Below are 24,906 nucleotides of genomic sequence, written 5' to 3' on the forward strand. Positions count from 1 at the left end.
GATATAAATATTTTGATGATGCTTATGTACAATACTTAAAGCTTTTAGTGAAAATAATTTTTTTTTTAAATATTTCCCCTGGCTGAGTGTGGTGGCTCACACCTGTAGTCCCAGCACTTTGGGAGGCTGAGGTGGGTGGGTCACCTGAGGTCTGGAGTTAGAGAACAGCTTGGGCAACATGGTAAAACCTTGTCTTTACTAAAAATACAAAAATTAGCTGGGCGCAGTGATGCATGCATGTAATCCCAGCTACTTGGGAGGCTGAGGCAGGAGAATCGCTTGAACCCGAGAGGCAGAGGTTGCAGTGAGCTGAGATTACACTACTGCACTCCAGCCTGGGCCACAAACAAAAAAAAAATATTTTCCCCAGACTGTTGTGCAACCCAGTCATTGTAGCATTGTTTCAGCCTATGAGAACCAGATACTGAAATTGATTAGAAACTATTAAAAAAAAGTTCAGTAGTTTTTATTTACTTTTTTATTCAGGAAAATATGTTTATAAAGGAATTTGATAAAACATACTTTTACCAGCTTATTTTGTTAATTTATAAAGGGACCAAGTTGAGCCTGCACTAGTTGTAAAAGATAGATTAATTTTAAATGTTTCAGATAAAAGATTTTGTGATACGAAAAAGGATAGACTTAAATTTGTTTTAAACGTCAGCTGTATGGCAGGTGCAGTAGCTCACATCTGTAATCCCAGGAGTTTGGGAGGCTGAGGCAGACGGATCGCTTGAGCTCACGAGTTTGAGATCAGCCTGGGCAACATGGTGAAACCCCGTCTCTACCAAAAATACAAAAATTAACAGGGTTGGTGGCATGCATCTGTAGTCCCAGCTACTTGGGAGACTGAGGTGGGAGGATGGCTTGAGCCTAGGAGATGGAGGTTGCACTGTACTGGATCTTGCCACTGTACTCCAGCCTGGGCAACAGATCCAGACCCTGTCTCAAAAAAAGTCAGCTGTGTAACTCTTGTAGCGTTAGCTCTGTGAATAATACCTTAATGCATAGGAAAAAACTTGCCAGGCTTTTTCTCAGTTGGAACTCAATTGTACCTGATACTTGCATGTATATATGCGTATATATAAAAATTCCATAATATAGCAACAATGATCCTGTGCCAAGATCTTGAAGATTTTTATTTTATCAAAGAAAGCTGAAATTGTTTAATATAATTGAAGTTTTCTTTTATTTTGTCATATTCAAATTCTTTGCAAATTGATAATCTGTAAATAGTAGATTCATGTGGTAGAAATAAAAATTGTTCATTAGCACATCTTATGGCCATTATCCAGTTTTTATAACTAATTATGCAAATTGATAATATTTGAGTTGCTTCCAAGAGCAACTAAGAATCACTAATATCAACATTTTTTTCTTCCTGGCATGATTTAAATAGTATATCACTTGCTACTTGCAAATTACTGTATGATTTACATGTTTGTGGTATGGAAATTTTTTCATATCAAAGCTTCTTTAGCCTGTGTGGGAATCTTATTTTGAGATTTTCTTTATCTGCTTGAACTGCTATAATAAAATACCATAGACTGTGTGGCTTAAATGACAGTATATATTCTCACAGTTCTGAAGGCTAGAAAGTCCAAGATTGAGGTGCCAGCCGTTTCTGTTCAGAGCAAATGAAGAGTCTTACAGATGGTGGTCTTCCTGCTGTATCCTCAGTTGGCAGAAAGTGAGAGAGCAAGTTCTCTGGTCTCCTCTTACAAGGGCATTAATCCCATTATGAGAACCCCACCCTTGTGACCTCATCTAAACCTAACTACCTCCCAAAGGTCCCATCTTCAAATACTATCACATTGGAGGTTATAGCTTCAGCATAAGAATTTGGCAAGGACACAATTCAGGACATAGCAGGATTATATTCACAAGATAGTAGATAATATATACCAGTTGGGAATTGTAGGGTTGTGTTTAATGTGTTAAATTACAAAAATAAAGTATCCCTTTATATATATTAAAAAATACAAGCAAGAGCTGCCTTTCAGTATCTTGAGTAACTTCTGATGGGAGAAATTCCTTATTACCCTTAAATTGAGTATGGCTGCTTATTATGTTTCTTTTGATCTTATATGAGGAAGATTTTTGCTTTGTGATATTTTTAAAAGTGTAATACAGAGATAAATGAGATTATATTTTTAAAACCCAAACTATATGTTCTATTTAATAAACCAAATTGTTAGGATAGTATATAAATAGTTGAACGTAGAGGTCTTTCTCTAAGTCTCAAAAATGGACTATGTAAGTGTAAGAAAGGCTAGCTGTTTTATAATCATGGCAACTTACTACATACTGACTGATACTCGAATATAAGATACCTTGAGACCACACATTCCTAGTCTTGTTATTGATAGTGCATTTATGTTTGTTCATTTTTTTTCTGACAGTTTCTGATAGTTAATAGAGTGAGTAATGGAAAGGATTTATAATGAGATAGACCTAGTGAAGAAATGTATGGCTTTATATGTACAAAAAGGTAGTAGTTAAATTTAATTAACATTTTTTAGCTTAAAAGATCTGAAAATCTTTTTTTCTTTGAAAATACTATGTTGAATATTGTAGTCATCTTAGTGTATGTAGCAGTTAAATTTCCTTTTTTGCTTTACACTGGTAATTAAATAACTAGACTTTTTTTTTTAATTGCCAGTTTGCATGGGAAATGAGAAGTAAAGTATATCTTGGGAATACTTAAGTTGTGTATGACATGTTTGGAGTTCCTTGGCAAGAAAGGCAATTTAAGCAAATATTCACAAGTAAATCTTTGTTTTTTTTGGGTAGTGTTTGACATTTAAAACTTTTCAGATAATGTTTGGTCTTTTACCATTTGATGTTTACCATTATATCTTAGTCTTAGTACTTTTGAGACTTTTAAATCCCCTCTTCCCCACCCTGCCTTTTAACTGTTAGACTTGGTGGAGAATTTTGCAATTTATGCATATGGTGAGTTGAAGTGTTGTACAAGAGAGCTGTAATCCCAGTTAAGGTTTATATTGTGGATTGGGTAAACAGGAATTTTCAGTTCTTTGCTCTAACTCTTGTTTTCCTAGAATATAAATTACACGTGAAGTCTTTTGCTTTCCCATAAGAAGTAATGCAGATTTCCTAAACAACTCCCATTTGCTACTATGTAAAATAAATCGGTCCCATGTCTCTCCATGTCTTTCCAAAGTATTTTATTTTGCTTCCTTACCAAGGAGAGAAAAAGTTGAATGAATGAATTTGAAGATATTATGAGTTGTGGACTCTTGACATAATTCTAGTTAAATGGACAAGTGTAGAACATTTTCTTTTCGTGGACAGCCTTTAGCCATTGTCCTACCTCAGGTTCACTTGTGCTGCTTAAAGATGTGCTTTTCCATTTCTCTGTAAACAGTAACATTCTTTTGAACATGTTAATTTTGGGTGTTTTCTCATTCTTTGGACCAATCTTTTGGTCTTCTGATTTTGAAAGTTCCCTTTTAAACTCTTAAACTGCAAAAAGATATAGCTTTACGTAATTTAAGTGGGAGAGCTCTTTCTTTATATTTAAAAGAATAAGAAGCCTTTACATCATAATAAATAATGGGAAATACAATTGAAATCTTGTCGTTTTTAGGTATTCATGTTAAAATTTGAGTGACCTGGAGTTAATTTTAAGTAGGATATAGGGGAACTCCATGCATGAGGTGAAACCTTGTTTATTGTTCATTTATCATGTTATTCAACTAGTATTTATTGGGCATTTATTTTGTGCTCGATGGGTTCATAATGTTGTAGAGTACTTTATAGAGTAAAAATTGCTGTCTAGAATGGCAGATAAAGCCAAATTAGCAAGTATTTATTGTTCTTTCAATAAATATAAGTGTTTTATGTGCTAAGTATTGTCCTAAGTACTAGAGTGCAACTGTGAAAAAGGCAGAAGGGTTCCTATTTTCCCATTACCTTTAAATGAGAGAGTCGGACAACTAACCTGCCAAGTCTAATAATAGCATGATAAGTGTTCTGTTAGGGGAAGTTTTAAGTGGAAACACAGAGGAGGTGATATGCAGAAAGGCTTTTGAATAATTAGGAAAAGGCTTCCCAGACCTCTAAGCTGAGGTCTGAAGAGTAAGTAGGAGTTAGCTCAGTGAAGAATTGTAAATCTGTGTTTTTGGCAGAAGAATATAGCTTGTGCAAAGTCCTGGAGACAGGAGATAGAAGACTCTGCCATGGGATGTGAAAGAAGTTCATGTGACCATAGTGCAAGATGGGAAATATTAAGAGTTGTGGCAAAAGTAAGCAAGGACCAGATCTTCAAGACATGTGAATTATTATTAAGAAATTTGGGTTTAATCCTGAGGGCTTCCCTCAGTTCTTTTAATTGGACATTAACCTGATTAGATTTCAGTGTTTGAAAGATCACTAATTACAACATAGTGATTAGGTTAAGAATAGGATGGGAAAGTGAATATGGTGAGACCAGTTAGAAGGCTATTAGAAGACAGAATTTGATATACCTTGTAGCAGGGTAATGGCAGTGAGAATGAAGAGAAGCCAATGACATTGAGAAATCTGGGGAGAAAAGTTGATAGGATTTGGTGATTGTCAGAATGTAAACCTCGAAGGGGAGAGAGAAGTCAGGATGACACCACCTGAATTCCTGGCCCCCTTTAACCTTTTTTGGTTGATTCCTGCTTAGATGTTACATAACCTCTAAGGCTAACCTCCAAGGCTAACCTCCAATTCCCCTAACCTCCAAGGCTAATTCAAGTGCCTTCCCTTTGTGTTTCAGCAGCACTTACTCGACTTTTTTCTTGCTTTACTCACTTGTGTATAAGCTTTCAGGCAAGGATTGTGCTTTATTGTTATTGCATGGTTTGCACCTTGCAAAGTGCAAGGTGTACTAAGTGCATTACACTTAGTATAAATGTTGACCAAATGAAAATATACTTTTTATATTTTATCTTTATAAAAATTTAAATATAATTGGAGAAAATTGGTTTTCTGAACTGCTGATGTTCAAAAACTTGTTTTACAACTTTAGAGTGAGTCATATCATTCCATGTACTTCTGAATGCCACTTGTAAAAACAATTTATATTGTAATTCTGGCTGGAAGTAGTAAATCTATTAAGTTCTTTATGGGTAATCATAGACTAAATGATCTCTGATTATTATATAGGTCTCTTATGCAGTCAGGTTTTCCTTGTAGGTAAAGTTTTAATTGGCTTTATCCTTTATCAGTTTAAAAATTAACGTAATGATTAGTGTTACATATATTTTATTTCAAAATGAGAGTAGTTTTTTTTTTTCTAATTATGAAAGGAGTGATTGCTCATTGTATATATTTAAAAGGTATACATACAGAGATAAAAAGTGAAAATCACCTGTAATTGAAGGATAGCATTGCTAACACTTTATGGATGTTCTTCTAGACTTTCAAAATTTTATATATATTTATGATTATATATGATTAAGTTAAAAGAAAATTAACAGTAAATACTTATGTTTGTACAAGATAAGGTATTAATATCATTTATACAAAGAATCTTAATAGCCAGTATGTAGCCAAATAAACCAATAGAGCTGGGATATTAAACTTCAGTTATTACAGGAGACCAGGCGGGTAACATAAATGAGTGAACCCAGTAGGGGAAATATATGAGGTGGTTGAATTGGAGAACACTTGGAGAGGGCAGCTCCTTTTCAATGCCAGTTGATTTTCAACATTAAGAAATACAGAGCTGGGCGCAGTGGCAAGCACCTGTAGTCCCACTACTGTGGAGGCTGTGGTGGGAGGATCTCTTGAGCACAGGAGTTCAAGGCTGCAGTGCACACTGATCACACCTGTGAACAGCCACTGCACTCTAGCCTAGACAATGTGGTAAGACCCTGTATCTAAAAAAACAAACAAACAAAAGAAATGTGGATCCAGTCCAGTGATGCCCATATCTTTTGTTTTTTTTTTAATGAAAAGTTTGGATTTTTGTGTGAGGCTCCCAAAGATTAAATTCTGGCAAATTAAAAAAGCCACAGTGTGTGTTAGGCACGATGTAGTTTTTAGCTGTATTTTGTATGAATACCACAAACGGTGGAGGAATGGAAATATTTGTACACTGTTACTAATAATTACGTAGATTTAAATAATATATCATTTTTCATACATCAGATTGATGAAAATGATTACTAATTTACAAGACTGGAAGAGTATAAGTTGATGCAGGCTCTTTGGAAGAAGGCAGTTTGGAACTACATATAAAAATTTAAAATGCATATTAATTTGGACCTGACAGTTCTACTTTCAGGAATCTGCCTTACAGGAATATTAGTCCCTGTGGGTGAAGATTTATGTTCAGTGAAGCATTATATATCTTGGTGAAAACAAGATTAAAAAATGGAAAATAGAAACAACCTAAATATCAGTTGATAATAGGAATGATTATGATATAACCATATCACAAATCATTGTCAATGGAAAGATGAAATATGTCTGTATTCCCATGTGGAAAGAGTCTAGAATTTACTATTTCTTTTTTATATACAAAAATTATAATTTTTACACATAAAGTTATACTATGCTGTCATTTTTAATATCCATACAATATTGCATAGTACCATAATTTAGTCTGTTGATGTACATTAGGTTATTTCCAATATTTTGCTGTTTATATGCACATTGCAGTGAACATTCCCTTTACATATGTCCTTGCAGTGTTGTCTCCTAAGATATGTTCCTTTTATATTTCAAATGGTGACAACATGAAATACCTGAATATCTGTGATATCTTGGGGACATACATTTACCTCTGAGAATTTGCTATTTGTATGACCCTTGAATTGAGTGGATGTAGCTTGGGCATGGTAGACAGAGAACTAACCAGAAAAGTGGCACTGTGTTTAGTCATCCTAGATTCTTTTAAGAGTTTTAAAGGTAACTTAAGTAGTAGTTTTTGTCTAGTCCATACATGCATGTGGTGTAAAATTCAAAAAGTATAGAAAGGTTAGGTAAGTCTTTCTCCCACTCTGAAACCTCTTCTACCTAGTTTCTGTTCCTGGGAAACTACTATGAGTTTATTCATCCTTCTGCACATATTTTATACATATAGTGTATTTTATGCACATATATGTATATATTTTAAGTTTTTTGTAAATGATAGCATACTATGCTGTTCTACAGTTCACTTTTTCTCACTTAACTGTAATAATATCTAACACTTACCTAGTGCTTTGTTCTAGGCTCTGTTCTAACAAGTGTTTTTGTATTGATTACTAATCTTCATCACAAACGTGAGAAGTAGGTAAATATTGTTCCCTTATCACAGAGGAACAAACTGAGGCACAGAAACTTTAAATGACATGCTAGTAAGTTGTCAGCTGGAAGGTGAACTCCAGCATCCGGCAGTTTGGCTCTGGAGTCTTTTAGCCCATTTGCTATACAAACTCAATTGTTGCCCCATTCTTCTTATTAACTACATAGTATTCCCTTGATAAACTTTAATTTATCTAACTAGGTCCTAGTAGGTGGACATTCAGGTGTTTCCATATATTGCTGTTACAGATTATGCTAGTGTGAATATCCTTGTGCTTATAAATGCCTGTGTCATTTTGAATATGTAAATCTCTATTTCATTTTCATCCATTCAGATTTGGGGGTTAGGGGAGTCTTGTGTTTATATAGTTACATTCTATTTTGAGATCTAATCTGAGACTTTTAAAAAATGAATTTATTTAGCTCATTTATATTTATTATAGCATTATGGTTATAGCCTCATCTTTTATAGCTAATGGACTAAGAGATAAGGTATGTTAACAACGGAAATATACTTAAAGATGTAAAGCAGTACAGTATAAAGCTATTATCATTCCTTAATCTATTTACTCTCACGTTTTGTTGGTTATATAAAAACATTATCAGGAATTGTAACAATTACGTTATATTCTGTAGCCATTGCCATAGTTTTAGACCAATAGTTGAGTGCATTCAAATGCTCAAAGTTTGTTCTTTCAGATAGTTTTTAAAAAATCTTTTAGATGGCTGAACTTTATCATCGAGTATTTTCTTAAAGTTTATGAAAACAATATTCCTTAGAGTTTTGTATATTTAGTGATGTTTAACTGTTGATTTCATGCTGGGGATAAATTCTTGAATACTCTAGATATTGCTTCATTGATTTTTTTTTTTTTTTGAGATAGGGTTTCGCTATTGTCACCCAGGCTGGAGTGCTGGAGTGCAGTGGTGCGATCTTGGCTCACTGCAACCTCCACCTCCTGGGTTCAAGTGATTTTCCAGCCTCAGCCTCCTGAGTAGCTGGGATTACAGACACCTCTCACCCTGCCCAGCTAATTTTTGTGTGTTTTTTTTTTAAGTTGAGACGGGGTTTCACCATGTTGGCCAGGCTGGTCTCAAACTCCTGACCTCAGGTGATCCTCCTGCCTCAGCCTCCCAAAGTGCTGGGATTACAGGTGTGAGCCACCACACCCAACCTGCTTCACTGATTTTTAAACATTGATTCCCTTCTCCTTCACATGTTAAGATAGTAATGTTTTTTGCATAGATTCTCAAAGGATTCTCTCTTTAAATCTTTGAGAAACAGTAATTTTACTATAGCAGTATTTATCTTGATTAGTCTGCATCATCTTTTCTTAGGAAAGGGCATGTCTGGTTTTTTTTTTTTTTTTTTTTTTTGGTCCAATCCTGACTGTGTTTTAGTGATGCCTAATGAGGTCTGTGAAAGCTTCAGATGTTTCAAGCAAGGGACTGTTGGGTTTGCTTTTCTGACTGTCATGTAATTTACAGAACTGAACTAATAGTTTTAGGATTTGAAGATGCAAGCCATTTCCCTCGCTTGAGCTCTTCTAGCATCCCTCTTTACCTTCACTGTATTTAGTAGACTTTCTCATAATAGTGTGGTTAGGGATATGTCCTAGTTTGTTGAAGATATAGTTTGTGTTTCTGTTTCTCCCTCTCCTCTCCTAGTTGTTTTCAGATATTTTTAAGAGGAAAAGAGGGGACCATACCATCTTTCTCCTGCCATTTAAAATCAGAAATCCTAACAGCTATAGGTCAGTCCAGTTTTGTCAGAATTAAGATAACTTTAAGGAATAAAATGTTTTGATGTAGTTTTCTGAAAGCCAAAAATAGTTCATTTACAGAGGTTCTTTTGGATAAATTTTTTTTTATTAAACAAAATCACAATTTAACATATGAGTTTGATTATATCAGTTTGTAGTTAGGAAGTCTTGTGCATTAGAAAGCATTAAGAATGAAACTATTAAGTCTAGAATTAAGAATTAAGCATGAGACCAGAGACTAATGCCTAAAGGCTAATAACTAAAGTTAGGGTTTAGTTTTAGAGGGCTCATCAGTTCTACAGTTTGCCTTAGATGATGATGATTCTTTCACCTGAATTTGAAAATTAAACTTTCATGTGCTAAGTTCTGCTACTAGAATATTTTTAAGTCCTTTGGCTTAATGAATGTTAGTTCTGGAATAATCTGGTATTCTAAATGGCATCTTGTTTTTCAAGGGTAATGTCCATTTAATTTCCTCACTTAATTGGCCCTATCTGTTAAAAGAAATACATTTGAAAAATTTTGATAGCTGGTGGGCAAGCCTTCTTCTGTTCTCTGATTTGAACATATTCTTATATTCATTTGCCTGAGTTTCATTTTACCTGTGGCACCTGAGAGAAGCTAAGTATTTTTTCCACCCTGTTTCTGTTATGTGACTGACTATATATTTCTTAGTCTCAAATATAAAAACACATCTAATAGCTTCACAGAAAATTTTAATGCTTGGTAGATTATTGGAGCTTTCAGTTTTTAGCCTTTGTTACTTCAGTTATTGATCATTTCAGTATTTTTAAAATCTCAATTACATTTTTAATAATTTATAATAATAAAATTCAGTGTTTTAATTTGATGATAGTGTGTGTGTTTAGTACTAAATAAGTGTACTTTGAGCAGTTGAAACACTATGAGATATAGATAGATATTTCTCAAAAAGGGTTTTGTGATCCAAATAAATTTGGGGTATCTTCTATGTAATACAATAATGTACTTTGCGAAGAATGTATAGAACACTAATAATTTCTACTTAAAGAGTGTAATTACATTGGAAGCACATCTTATCCCAAACCTATTTGATAATAGAACTGAATGTTGTAGAGATACATTTTGAGAAATGCCGAGAATATATTATAGAATATTTTCAGATCAGTGTATTGTTATGGTATTTCAAAACATGTATTTGCATGTCAGTTGCTTTTTAATAGGGATGAATAATAATTGCTGTCCCAGGATGTAAATATAATAAGAACATTTAACTGTGGTAGTATGTTTTCTATAAATCTGAGAGTTTTTTGACATGGAAATTTTGTTACAGTTGATTTTCCAGACTAAAAGTAATTCTTGAGTGCCTCCTATGTATTAAACATAAAAAATTGCTCCTTTGGAACTACTTTCTGTTAAGTCTTAGTAGGAGGAATTTTAGAAATCTTGTAGCCCTCCTGATTTATTTTTCAGATGTAAAAACTGAAGCCTAGAAATGTAGCTTTTGCCTAAGTCACACTGGAACCAAATTCTGTAACTCTAGATTTTTTTTTGCTGTTTTTTTTACTGCCTTAAAAATTTTATTTATTTTTTTGAGACTCGATCTCACCGTGTCACCCAGAGTGGAGTGCAGTGACACGATCGTGGCTCACTGTAGCCCCTATCTCTTGGGCTCAAGCCATCCTCTTACCTTAGCCTCCTGAGTAGCTGGGACCATAAGAACATGCCACCATGCCTGGCAATTTTTTTTTTTATTTATTGTAGAAATAGGGTTTCCTTATGTTGCCCAGGCTGGTCTTGAACTTCTGGCCTCAACCAGTCCCCCTACCTTGGCTTCCAAAAGTTCTGAGATTACTTTTGAGTACATTACTTTTGAGATGGAAAGCTAGGTGGTATCTCCACTTAACATGAGAGTTGAGGTGAGATATCGAGTCATCTTTGATGTTAGATTATGAGGTATGTCAACTTTAATATATGTAGAACTCAAGTTTCTAGACATCTAGTTTCCCCCTCACTTCTCCGAATTATTTTTGTGCTAGGCAAGAGAAAAAGTAGTTTTAAAATAAGCACGTACCCTTACCAGTATTATACTAAGGAATAATCAGTGCTAGTTTTTAAGAATTGGTGCACAGGCCAAGAATGGATGAGTCGGATTCTTTTCTCAGTTGAGCTACATCATCCCTTCCTATTGGTCGATTGTGGAGATATTTTCCTACTATCAGTGGAAAAGTGGACTTAAATGACTATGAAGTTAATCTCTAAGGTACTGAATTTAAATTTATAGAATACATTATTTTTTAACATACTTTTCAGAAAGATACCTTTCTGTTGAAAATAATTGGCTTCTTGGTTATATGAATTATGCATTTAGACATAATGTATTATTGGAAGAAATTTCTCTTTTAACTACCAGAATGATAAAAATTATTAGTGCTTTCTGTAGAATCAGGACTGAAATGATAGGAGAAAAATTTTTTTTGAGATAGACATGTGTATTTTGTGTATTTTGTTGGCCACTCATTTTACTCAGTTTGCCAAGACTAGAAAGCAGTGCTGCCTTTCCTAATCTTGTTTCATCAAAGTTTCTTGGGGTTTATGTGTCTAATCTTTATATTAATTGTGGTGTATGTTCATCTGTTTCTTCTGTGCCTCTTTCAGAGATGCATAACTCTGACATACTTTATATTTTTCTTAGAAAAGAAATGAATCCTATTCGGAAGAAGGCACATCTTTAGGGTTGGGTTCAAAAGTCAGCATATATGTGAAAATAGTGTATATTTAAAATGTCCATTCAAAGTCCTGTAAATGCTGAAAGTATAATACGTGTGATTTTGCATGTATCGTATATGTAAATTCAATTATTCAAAATTGTATATAGTTATACAATTTTATATGGAGGTTATATTAAATTATTCAGGTGCTGCTTAGGTATTACAGCACATTTATGAACATTTCAATTTACTGATTTTGTTTCTTGTCATCTTTATTTACTGTGATGATTTTATCAGTTCCTCTGTTATTTAATGGTTTTCTGTTGTCTTTAATTTAGATTTTTTCTTTTAACAAATTGAGGAACTGTCACCATCCACTCAACCTGGCCACTTGGATAATTGGTATACATTTTATAGAATGTTTGGATATGTTGAAAAATGATTCACACACTCTTTCTATAGATGGACCACACACATTTGTCTTTCCTGAGGAAAGACAAAATAGTGGTATTTGTGTTGGTTTTTTTTTTTTTTTTTTTTTTTTTTTTTTTCCGTGACAGGGTCTAGCTCTGTTGCCCAGACTGGAGTGCAGTTAGCACAGTCTCTACTCACTGCAGCCTCCACCTCCTGGGCTCAAGCAGTCCTTCCACCTCAGCCTCCCAAGTATCTGAGACTACAGGTACATGCCACCATACCCAACTAATGTTTAAAATAGTTGGTATTTAAATTATTTCTCTCTCCCCATCTCTCACTTCTTTTTTCTAAGTTCTGATAGGTGTGTAGTGATCTGTCATTGTGATTTTAATTTGCATTTGCCTATTGATTAGTGATACTGAACATCTTACTTGAACATACTTGTTTTCTGTATCTCCTCTTCCGTGAAATGTCTGCTTGAGTGTTTTGCCCATTTTCTACTTGTATTATTTCTTTTATTAATGTTGAGGGGTTTTTTTGTTGTTGTTTATTTTTTTGTTTTTAGTTTTTTGAGACAGCATTTTCCTCTGTCGCCCCAGCTGGAGTGTAGTGGTGCGATCTTATCGCACTACAACCTCTGCCTCCCAGACTCAAGTGATTCTGGTGCCTCAGTCTCCCAGGTAGCTGGGATTACAGGTATGTACCACCATGCCCGGCTAATTTTTGTATTTTTAGTGGAGACGGGGTTTCACCATGTTGGCCAGGCCAGTCTCGAACTCCTGGCCTCAAGTGATCCACCTGCCTCAGCCTCCCAAAGTGAGGCATGAACCACTGTCCCTGGCCTAATGTTGAGTTTTGAGAGTTCTTTTTATGTTTAACTGTAAGGCATTTGTCGAATACATGGTTTTCAAATATTTTCTCCCAGTCTATATAGCTTGTTTTTTTCATTCTCTTAACAAGATCATTTGTGGTGCAAAACTTTTTAATTTTGATGAAGTGCAGTGTATTGATTTTTTCTTTTATGATTTTTTTCTTCATGTATATTTGAATTACTTTCTAGTGTCCTTCCATTTCAACCCAAAGTACTCACTTTAGTATTTCTAATAGGGCAGGTCTGTTAGCAATGAATTCTTTTGAGTTTTTGCTTATCTGGTAATGTCTTCATTTTACCTTCATTTTTGAAGGATAGTTTTTATGGATATAGAATTCCTGTTAGACAGTTTAAAAAAATACTTTTAGAACTTTGAATATGTCATCCCACTGCCTTTTGGCCTTTATATTTTCTGATGAGAAATTAAATATTAATATTTAGTATCTCTTGTACATGATGAGTCACATCTCTTATTGCCTTTGTTTTCAGTTTTTTCATCCTCAGTTTTCTAAGATAAAGAATTCTATCAGCAGTTTGATAATCATTAGACCTTCATGTGGATTCTCTTTGAATTTATCTTGCTTGGAGTTTGTTAAGCTTCTTAAATGTGTAGATTGATGCTTTTCTTCAGAATTGAGATGTTTTCAACCATTATTTCTTTTCCTTTTTTCCTTCTGGGACTCCCGTTGTGAGTATGTTAGTTCACTTGATGATATTCCACAGATCTCTGAGGCTCCATTTCTTTTTCTTTATTCTTTTTTTTTTTCTTCTGTTCCTCAGACTGGATAATATCAATTGACTTATCTTCAACTTTGCTGTTTCTTTCTTCTTCCTGCTCATATCTGCTGTTGAACACTTCTAGTGAGTTTTCCAATTCAGTGATTGCACTTTCAACTCCAGGTTATTTGGTTCTTTTAAAAACAGCTTATATCTCTGTATTGATATTCCCTATTTGGTGAGACATTGTCCTTGTGCCTTCCTTTAGTTCTATAGGCATGTTTTCCTTTAGTTCATTGAACGTTTTTAAAATAGATAACTTACAGGAAATTTGATTTTAAATTTTCATTTACAACTTTTACCTAAATGAACATGAGCTATCACAACCTTCTGTGAGCCTGTGTCTTCAACTCTATGGCTTGATCAGTAATAAATGGCTGAATTGCCCTGCTGGAACACTGAAACCTTGCTGACTCACTAGAGAACAAAAAGTAGTCTCACGGCCAGGCACGGTGGCTCACGCCTGTAATCCCAGCACTTTGGGAGGCCAAGGTCGGTGTATCACCTGAGGTCAGGAGTTCAAGACCAACCTGGCCAACATGGCGAAACCCCATCTCTAGTAAAAATACAAAAAAATTAGCCGGGCATGGTGGTTTACTCCTGTAATCGCAGCTATTCGGGAGGCTGAGGCAGGAGAATTGCTTAAATTCAGCAGGAGGAGTTTGCAGTAAGCTGAGATAGGGCCACTGCACTCCAGCCTGGATGAAAAGAATGAAACTCCATCTCATTAAAAAAAAAAAAAAAAAAAAAAACCAACAAAAAGTAGTCTCATTATGTTAAATATTAAGAGTGAGCAACTTGTGTTTGTCAAATTGAGAACTTATTTTCCTATATCTAAACAAGGAAGTTAATCTTGAGGCAGTAGGAATGGAATTAAGAATTCTGGCCCGGGAAAGTCACATTGGCCTTTTATGGATCAATTTTAACAGTCTGCGTTCTCCTTTTCTTCTTGGCAACCCAGAATCTTTCTACCAACTCTTTTAGCGCACTTCTTCCACCTATTATCATTTCAGATCCTCTTTTGCCCCAACTTTGCCCCATGTGGCTACGGACTGGATTTGATCTCACCAGTCTCCTCCTCCTTGCTCGTCTCAAAGGAAAACCTGCCTATTATTTCCCTGCGTTTTTGTTCTTATAGAAAAACTGAGAATGACAAAAACATACCGTGGAAAATTTATTATGAAATCTGAAATGTGACATGTTACAAAGTTCATAAGCTCCTTGTTCCATGATAAATTGTTATATCTATTCTTAGGATATTCCGTTGTGATACTATTTTCTGCTTTTTATTTTGAAGTTGGTACTTATCCAGGCCCTCTTACATTTTACCATTATCCAGTGAAAATCTATGGATCCTACCTTTATGTGTGCTCCTTCTGCCTACAGTGGAAGATGAAGATAATCCAGATCAAAAATAAAAAGTATGTATCTTTGAGCCAAAAAAAAAGCCAACTTAGAAGTGTTTAATAAGTCCAATGTCTGGATTTCCTCAGGAACAGTTTCTGTTATTTGCTTTTCTTCCTGTGTATGGTTCATATTTTCTTGTTTCTTTGCCTATCTTATACTTTTTTGTTGAAAATTACATTTGGACATTTTAAATAAATGATCTTTGAAGTAATGTGGACATTCTAAATAGCATAAAAATATCAAAATAGTGGAGACTTAAAATAATTTGGCAACTGTGAAAAGCACATTTTGCCTCTCTCCAGGGTTTGTTGGAGTACTTGTAGTTGGTTCTTCATTTAATTACTTTTGTGAATTAGTTCTGCAAGCTCTATTTGATGTGTCTGACTACCTCAGTAGATCATTCAGTGTTTAGTTGGTTAGCTTAGTTGTTTCTAATGACTGGACAAAGATTTCTTTACATGACTGGAACCAGTAAATCTCCTAGTCTTTGCCAGAGGATTCTCTGTGTGTGTGTTGGGGCATGCCTTCAACACTCAGCTGGGTAGTTGGCAACTCTGCCTTGTCCTTATGTCCTGCTTGTGCAGAGCTTCAAAGCTTAGGGCCTTTTCAGGTCTTTATTGAGCATGCACACAGCCTTAAGCATGTGTATGATCTTCTAGATTCCCAGTAATATGTCAGAGCTTTTCAAAGTCCCTATGGGTATTTCATTCTCAGCTTTTCGTTTTAAGATTTTAGTCTGTTGCTCCAACTGTTATTCACTGCTTCAAGTAGATATGGTATAAAACACTTTCTTGTAATTTTTTTCAGTGAATATCTCCCTGGGGACAAGTCGTTTTGCATTGTGCAAGCTCTGAGTCAGGTCACATTGCAAATAGGGTCTTCCTGGAAACAAGATCAGTCAAGTAGTAATTTGGGGGGAAATGAAGCTTTGAATGAGCTACAACTCTTGCTGCTTTTTAAGGTAGCTTCTAGAGTGCACTGGGAATGTGACCTGTCATTTCTTCGAGACTACTGTGGATCTGGAGAGCAAGGGATGGGACTAGGGCAAGTTAAAATGTTAGAAAACTCATCATGCTTACTGAGATTAAGCTTTTTAAAAATAAATGTGACTTGGATGCAAGCTTTTTATTAATTTTTAGAGTTCTGATAAAGGTGATTCTGACTATATTTTCCAGTTTTCTTATTGCTTTTGTTGAAGAGAGAGTTTTTAGAGATCCCTACTCTGCTGTTTTCTGTGATGTCGCCTCCACTTGGGCTTTGGCATCCCATACTGACAAACCTCCATGTTTGACTCTCCCTATCTCCACCCCAACCCCACTCAGACTCTGACTCTCCATGCTAGGCTTACCCTCTGTGTGAATGCCTTCTTCACCTTGCTTGAAGTCTTAACTGTTCATGATGTTCAGCCTCCCCTTTAACCATCAAGCCTATCATGTAGAAATCTTCCTCACTCTCCTAGACTCCAATATCACACTCTGGTTCATCACTACCTGTGGATGTTCTTCTCACCCCGTCAGGTTCTGATTCTCTAGGTTGAGCTATTTTCCTATGAGCATACCCACCGTATCCCAGTTGGCCTCTTAAACCTCTTGTGGGTTACCGTAATATGTCAGTGTTCATCTCTTCCTGTTCTGACTGATACCCTACACAGAACTGCATCTTTGTGGGATTGTCCTTTTCATCCTACTTAGGCCCTGAGTAGGATATTTTAATCAAATAAAAATCTCTTAAGTTTGAATAGTATAATCATGATATCACTCAGTGAAATCCTTGATATCTTATTATTGTAGTGGTAGCTTCTGATGGGTATGGGAATGGGAATGACATAATTCTATACTATGCTGATCATTTGTATTTCTTAAAGAAGAAATTTATTCTAAAAAATTATATCTAGATATATTTGTTGTTTTATTCATGTAGTAACCATTTCTTGGACATCTAGTATTGGCCAGGTTCTAGGCTCTGAATATACAGCTGCAAACCAAATAGTCAGAAAGCCCCTGCTTTCACAGATTTCACTTTCATAGAGGAGAGGGAGATGATAGACAAAATAAATAAGTAAATATATTTTATCAGGTAGTAAATGTTGTGAAGAAAAATGAAGCAGGGTAAAAATAATAGGAAAGATGCATTTCTATTTTATATGTAGGTTAAGAATGAGATATTTGAGCAGGGAACAAACAATGATATTTGAGAGAAAGGGCTATATATATGCAGATGGAATCGCTAGAACAAAGACCTAATGTGTGAGCATGTAGGTCTGCATTCAGAGAAAAGCAAGATTAATGTGAATGGAATGCAAGTACCTAGCAGGAAGAGTTGGAGAAAAGCTAGAGAAGTAGGGGCTAGATCATGTGGAGTCTTAGAGGTTGGAGTAAGGACTTGCCTTTTATTTTGAAAGATGGGATGGCATCAGACTTTTTAAGTGAGGGAGTGACTTCATCATACTTACAAGTTAAATAGGAAGAGCGATGTTAGCAAAATGTCAGAATAGTAGTTTTCAGCATTTGTTTCTTCACAGAAACATTTGGAATAACCATTCATAGACAAAAATACCTTCACAAGAGCTAAGGATTCCAAATGATAGATTGTAGCACCCGGGTGTAGCATAGATACAAAAATGATGCATTGAAGAGGTTAGGAAGGAAAGTTTCACATTAATTGTTTCACCCCTTCCCAAGCCTGTGCAGCACAGTATGGAGAAAGATACCCTCCAAGTGCAGGAAGGAGAGTCAAGTGAGCACCCAACTTTACTGTGAACCCCAGCACTAGAACCATCTCAGTGAAACCCAGTGCCAGGCTGGCACCATGGACCCAGGGCACCAGGCCAGATCCCACAGAACCAGTCTCCAGACCCACCCTTGCAAACTTGGTAACAGGCTAGCCTACTGGAGAAGTCAAGCAGCAAGCCTGCTCGTGGACAATGCTAGCCATACTGTCCAGAATCTCTGGACAGACTGACTGGTAAAGGGCTTCCTATGTTAAAGCTCCTCTTTAAAGACTGGAGAGGTGCCTACTTCTTCAAATATGTAGAAACCCGTGCAAGTCCATAAGGATCTCAAATGATCAGGGAAGCGTGACAGCATCAAAGGAACAAAATAAAGCTTTAGCTATGATAATTTGTTGATATATATATAATATAAAAAGATATAAATTGTGTCCTCAATAATGTAAACTTGGAGAGGGTGTGGAGAAGTTAGTTTTTGTATGTGATTGAAATTAAATTTTTATCAGCCTAACAACAGACTATTATAAGATGTCTTATATACATCGTGTGGAGAAAAACCCCTGTAGTAAATACACAAAAGATAAAGAGAAAGCATATAACTACCAAAAAAAAAAAAAAAATTCAAATCACAAAGGAAGACATTAAGAGGATGAAAAAATAGAGGAATTACAAGATAGTCAGAAAACAACAAAATGACATTGGTAAGTCTTTATCCACAATTACTTTAAATGTAAATGGATTAAGTTCTCTGATCAAGAGACAGTTTTTTTAAAAGTTTTTTTTTTTCTTTAAAGATCCTACAGTATTATAGAAATAGAAAAAACAATCCTAAAATTTGTATGTAACCATGAAAGACTCCAAGCAGCCATAGCAAGAACAATTTTGGAAGCATTGTACTACTCGATGCCTCCAGAATTGTTCAAAGTATACTACAAACCTGGCAATCCAAATGCTGTGGTACTGGCATAAAACCAGAGGTAAAGACTGATAGAACAGAACAGAAAGCTTGTACCATGTGTACCATCAGTCGATCTTTAACAAAGATGTCAGGAACACACAATGGGGAAGGGATAGTTTCTTCAATAAATGGTGTTGGAAAAACAATATCCATATGCAGAAGCATGAGCATAAAAATTTCATTCCTGTACTATATATAAAAACTCAAATGAAAATCATTACACCATATGCAAAAATCAACTGAAAATAGATTAAAGACTTAAAGAGCTAAAACTGTAAAATTACTAGAAGAAAACAAAGGGAAAAGTTTCTTGACATTGGTCAGGGCAGTGATTTTTTGGATGTGACCCCAAAAGCATAAGGAATAAAAGCGGAAATAGAGAAATGGTATTGCATCAACTGAATAAGTTTTGACACAGCAAAGGAAACGATCAACAGAGTGAACGATAATTGACAGAATAGGAGAAAATATTTGCAAACCATACATTTGATAAAGATTTAATATCCAAAATATATTTAAGAACTCAGTGATACAAAAACAACCCAATTTTTTAAGATGGACAAAGGACTTGCATGGATGGTCTTCAAAAGACAACATACAATGTACATCAGGTATGTGAAAAAAATGCTCAACATCATTAATCATCAGGGAAATGCAAATAAAAACCACAATGAGATGTCACCTCACACCTGTTAGATGTTACCTCATACCTATTATCCAAAAGACGATAGTAAGACTGTAAGTGTTGGTGAGGATAAGAGAGAACAGAACTCTTTTACACTATCATAACTTGATACAGCCACATACTGAAAAATAGTATGGAGTTTCATCAAAAAATTAAAAAGATAACTTTCATATGGTCCATCAATCTCATTTCTTTGACTTCTTGGTATATATCTAGAGGAAGTGAAATTATTATGTTGTGAGATATCTACATTCCCATGTTCATTGAAGCATTGTTTACAATAACCAAGATATGAAATCAACCTATGTCTTCACTGATGGAGGAATACACAGAGAAAATGTGACATTCAGCCTTCAAATCTAGGAAATCCTGATATTGGTGACAATGTGGATGAACCTGAAGGCTGATATGCTAAGTGAAATAAGCCAGGCACAGAAAGACAAATACTGTTTGATGTCACTTACATGTGGAATTTTAAAATGTGGAACTCATGGAAGCAGAGAGCAGAATAGTGATTTCTGGGGATTGGAGATAATGGGGGAAATGTTGGTCAAAGGGTACAAAGTTTCCATTTTTTAGGATGGATAAGTTCTGGAGATCTGGTTTACAGCATGATTATAGTTAATGCTGTGTCTTTTAGTGGAAATTTGCTAAGAAAGTATATCAGTATTCTCACACAAATAATTCTGTGTGTTAGTGGATATGTTAATTCAGTTGTGGTATTCATTTCACATTGTGTATGTGTATCAGAACATCACATTGTAAACCTTAATATATTCACTTTTTATTTGTCAAGTATAATTCATTAAAGTTAACATGGTGGCACCTAACTTTGGGAAAATACAAATACTTGTTCTTGAGTCTTGCAAATGATTTTAGTAACTTTTTTTGTATATTTATGAATGAGAGAATTTATAGTCACTCAAGTAATTTGATGTGTTATAAGTGGAAATAACATCATTTGGCGGAGGTAGGATGAGATAGCAGAGCACTGTGAAATTAGAACAATTTGGTTCATTCCTGCCTCTGCCACTAATTGACCCCATAACTGGGCACAGATCAGTTCATCTGTAGAACAGGTGGTTGTACTAGATACCAAAGGTCTTTTTATTTTTTAATTCTATGCATGACGTTGCTTCTCATTTTACTGTGGGAAATTTTTCTCTTCTGATAATCAGTAGTGAGAAAAATAGCTCACCCAGGAAAACTGAATTTACAGAAATACCTAAGATCTTATGCAGACAGAATTGGGATTTGAACTCAGACATAAAATACCAAAACCAGTAGAATGGAAAGGAACAGGTCATCTTATATTTTGTAGCAAGTCCTTCAGAAAGGTTTCAGTCCTCTAATTGCTGATGTCAGACTGTTTTAATTCTAATTTCACTTTATAGTGATGAGATTTTAGGTAAAAGTTTTAACCCAAGTCTGTTACCTAATTAGAGATTTAGAACTTTTTAAAAAGTTGTCTTCCTCCCTCTCCCTGATGTTTTACATTTTTCTGTTCAGACATTTATAGGAATTATTTTGCAAAAAGAGAGGATTTCTGATACATAGGTATTCATAATATCTTTTTTGTTTTTCTTTCTTCTTCTGTTTTTTTAGATGGAGCCTTGCTCTGTCACTCAGCCTGGAGTGCAGTGGCATGATCTGATCTTGGCCCATTGCAACCTCCACCTCCTGGGTTCAAGCGATCCTCCCACCTCAGCCTCCCGAGTAACTAGGATTATTAGCCATGGCTAATTTTTCTGTATTTTTAGTAGAGATGGGATTTCACCATGTTGGCCAGGCTGGTCTTGAACTCCTGACCTCAAGTGATCCACCTGCCTCAGGCTCTTAAATTATTCGGATTACAGGTGTGAGCCACCCCACCTAGCCTAATAATGTTGTTTCAATTGATTAAAACTTACAGGCATAGGGCTGTTTTTATTCTTGAGTTAGGACAGGCTTAAGAGGTCCTCTGTAGATTGTTACAGACAATGAAACTACTAGTTTCTCTTAAATATTGCCCTCTTTCATACTAGTTTGTAAACCTTAATTTTTTGCCTTTACATTTTGGTTTTTCAACTTTTTTTTTTTTTTTTTTTTTTTTGAGACGGAGTCTTGCTCTGTTGCCCGGGCTGGAGTGCAATGGCCAGATCTCAGCTCACTGCAACCTCTGCCTCCCAGGTTTACGCCATTCTCCTGCCTCAGCCTCCTAAGTGACTGGGACTACAGGCGCCCGCCACCACGCCCAGCTAATTTTTTGTATTTTTTTTTAGTAGAGACAGGGTTTCACCGTGTTAGCCAGGTTGGTCTCGATCTCCTGACCTCGTGATCCGCCCATCTCGGCCTCCCAAAGTGCTGGGATTACAGGCTTGAGCCACCGCGCCCGGCCGGTTTTTCAACTTTTAATAAAGCAGTATTTTAAGTGATTTTTTCCAGTTACATTTTTAAAATATAGACTTCACTTTTAGATAAATTTTAGGTTCATAGCAAAATTGAGTTGAAAGTACAGAGTTCCCATATATTCCCTTTTCCACCCTGCAAGCGAAGTCTTCCCCATCACTACCATCTTGCATCAGAGTAAGCACATTCATTATTATTGATGAACTTGCATTAATATATTATCATTATCACCGAAAGTGCGTAGTTTACATTAGGGTTTTTACTGTTGTAGGTTCAATGGATTTTGACAAATGTGTAATGACATACAGCTATCCCTATAGTATCATAGGGAATTGCTTTACTGCCTTGAGAATTCCTGTGTTCCACCTATTCATCCTTACTTCCCCAACCCCTAGCAATCACTGATTTTTTTTTTTTTTTTAAAGTTTAAGTTCCAGGATACATGTGCAGAATGTGCAGATTTGCTACATGGGTATACATGTGCCATCATGGTTTGCTGCACCGATGAACCCATCATCTAGGTTTTGAGCCCTGGATGCATTAGATGTTTATCTTAATGCCCTCCCTCACCTTGCCCCTGACCCCGCAGCAGGCCCTGGTGTGTGTTGTTCCCCTCCCTGTGTTGTGTCCATGTGTTCTCATTGTTCAGTTCCCACTTATGAGTGACAACATGCAATGTTTGGTTTTCTGTGCCTGTGTTAGTTTGTTGAAGATGATGGCTTCCAGCTTCATCCATGTTCCTGCAAAGGACGTGAGCTCATTCTTTTTTGTGGCTGCATAGTATTCCATGGTATATATGTACCACATTTGTTTATTCAGTCTGTCATTGATGGGCATTTGGGTTGGTTTCAAGTCTTTGCTATTGTAAATAGTGCTGCAATAAACATATATGTGCGTGTATCTTTATAGTAGAATGATTTATACTCCTTTGGCTATATACCCAGTAATGGGATTGCTGGGTCAGATGGTATTTCCTGAGATCCTTGAGGAATTGACACACTGTCTTCCACAATGGGTGAACTAAATTCCATTCCCACCAGCAGTTTAAATGTGTTCCTATTTCTTCACCGCCTTGCCGGCATCTATTTTTTCCTGACTTTTTAATAATCACCATTCTGATTGGCGTGAAATGGTGTCTCATTGTAGTTTTGATTTGCATTTCTCTAATGATCAGAAACACTGATCTTTTTATTTTCTCCCTTTTATCTTTGCCAGAAAGTCTCATAGTTGGAATCATACAGTATGTAGCCTCTGCAGATTGGCTTCTTTCATTTAGATGTGCATTTAAAATTCTTTTAAAATGCATTTAAAATGTGTCTTTTTGTGGCTTGATAGCTCATTTCATTTTAGCGCTCATTAATATTGTATTTTTTATGATGTACCTCATTCACCCATTGAAAGACATCTTGGTTGCCTCTAAGTTTGGACAATTATAAAGCTGCTGTAAACATCTGTGTACAAGTTTTTCTGTGAACATAGTTTTCATCTCATTGGGTAACACCAAGGAGCACAGTTGATGGATTGTATAACTTGTGTGTAGTTACAGTAAATCTTTGATATATGTATATATACACACACACACACACATATGTGTATATATATATTTTGATAGGTTTGATGTGTATATATATATTTAAACCTACCATCTTATGCCACATATTTGATGGATTGGTGGGAATAGAAAAGGAAATATACTTTAAAAATGGATATCCAGTGATACCTCTTCTATAATATAAAAAGGAGAAACACATTTTTAATTATATATAATTATTACTTTTTAATGCATTTAACCTGTGTGAAGTCATCTGTCTTCGTTCATTTTATTTTCTAATTTGGCTTGTCTATAAGCACTAATTTAGTTTTCGTTGACCAACAATTTGTTGAAAAATTATACTTTTATTCTAAATAATTTGTCTTCAGAAAAAGCTGCTGTTTGCTTCTTTTAAAGGAAAAAAGTCCATTGTTTTTATGTATAATTTGTTAATGTTTATATTCCAATTTAGTGTCACAGTATATACTATTAAGTTAAAATATTTACTTACATTAATATTAAATATTACAAATTCAATTTCTTTTTTACTAAATGATATTGTCCTAGAATAGAAATTGAAATATTTGAATTAAGTGCATGTTTTATTTTCTGATACTACATTTTTTAACATGAGAGAGGCAGCATGGTTAGGGTGGCAGGGTTATATTGACTATGGAATCAGAAGACTTGGTTATCTAGAATCATCTCATTCACTACCTAATTATATGATAAATGTTTATATTAGCATCAAAATAAAGGGGTAGTATCAGCTAGTTTCTTTGCAGCAGATTCTCAAATCACTTCGAAATTAAAAGTGCCTTTGAATTTAAAGTTTAAATATTTTGTTATTTTAATATAGGTACTAATCAACTACTATAAAACAGGCACTGATACAGATGTTAACAATATATCTGTGAACAAGACAGACAAGGTCTCTTAGGGAAGGAAGTCTTACAGAGCTTACATTCTTGCAGGGAAATGGGATGTATCATAAGCAAATAAACATAAAAGAGTAAAGTAATTTCATATACTAATAAATGTTTTGAAGAAAATAAAACAGGGTAGATGGTCAGAGAAGGCTTTATTTAAGGGGTGAAGCTTGAGGTGAATCCTAAATATTAATAGAAGAGTCAGCCATGTGAAAATAGGGGAAGAACATTCCAGGCAGAGGCAACAGGGACAAGTAGTTGAGGTAGGAAAGAAATTGGTGTTTTCAAGGAACAGAAAGAGCAGTGTGACTGGGGAATAGTAAGCCAATGAGAGATTGATAAGAGATAAGTTTGAAGAGACAGGCAGGGAAACCTTTTCCTAAAATATGTTCATTTTGAGATTTAATGGAGCAACTCTAAGATGTCTTTTCTTCTAATTAATATTTGAAAAATTAGCCATTTCTGGTCCTCTGTAACATTTTGT

General features: G+C 35.2%; 1 protein-coding gene across 5 annotated transcripts in view; it reads left to right on the forward strand.

Annotated features, from left to right (window-relative positions):
* Nucleotides 1-24,906, forward strand: part of SHOC2 (SHOC2 leucine rich repeat scaffold protein) — a 109,553-nt gene that overhangs the window by 26,426 nt on the left and 58,221 nt on the right. Inside the window, exon 1 of one of the 5 annotated variants that reach the window (XM_007964091.3) lies at nucleotides 14,632-15,217. The exons of the other annotated variants lie outside the window; for them this stretch is intronic. The gene's annotated coding sequence lies outside the window, so the exon portion shown is untranslated. Of the gene's footprint in view, nucleotides 1-14,631; nucleotides 15,218-24,906 lie in introns of those variants that run through there. 5 annotated transcript variants of the gene reach the window in all.

The sequence above is a fragment of the Chlorocebus sabaeus genome, chromosome 9 (assembly GCF_047675955.1).
Source record: "Chlorocebus sabaeus isolate Y175 chromosome 9, mChlSab1.0.hap1, whole genome shotgun sequence".
NCBI classification, from domain to species: Eukaryota; Metazoa; Chordata; class Mammalia; order Primates; family Cercopithecidae; genus Chlorocebus; species Chlorocebus sabaeus.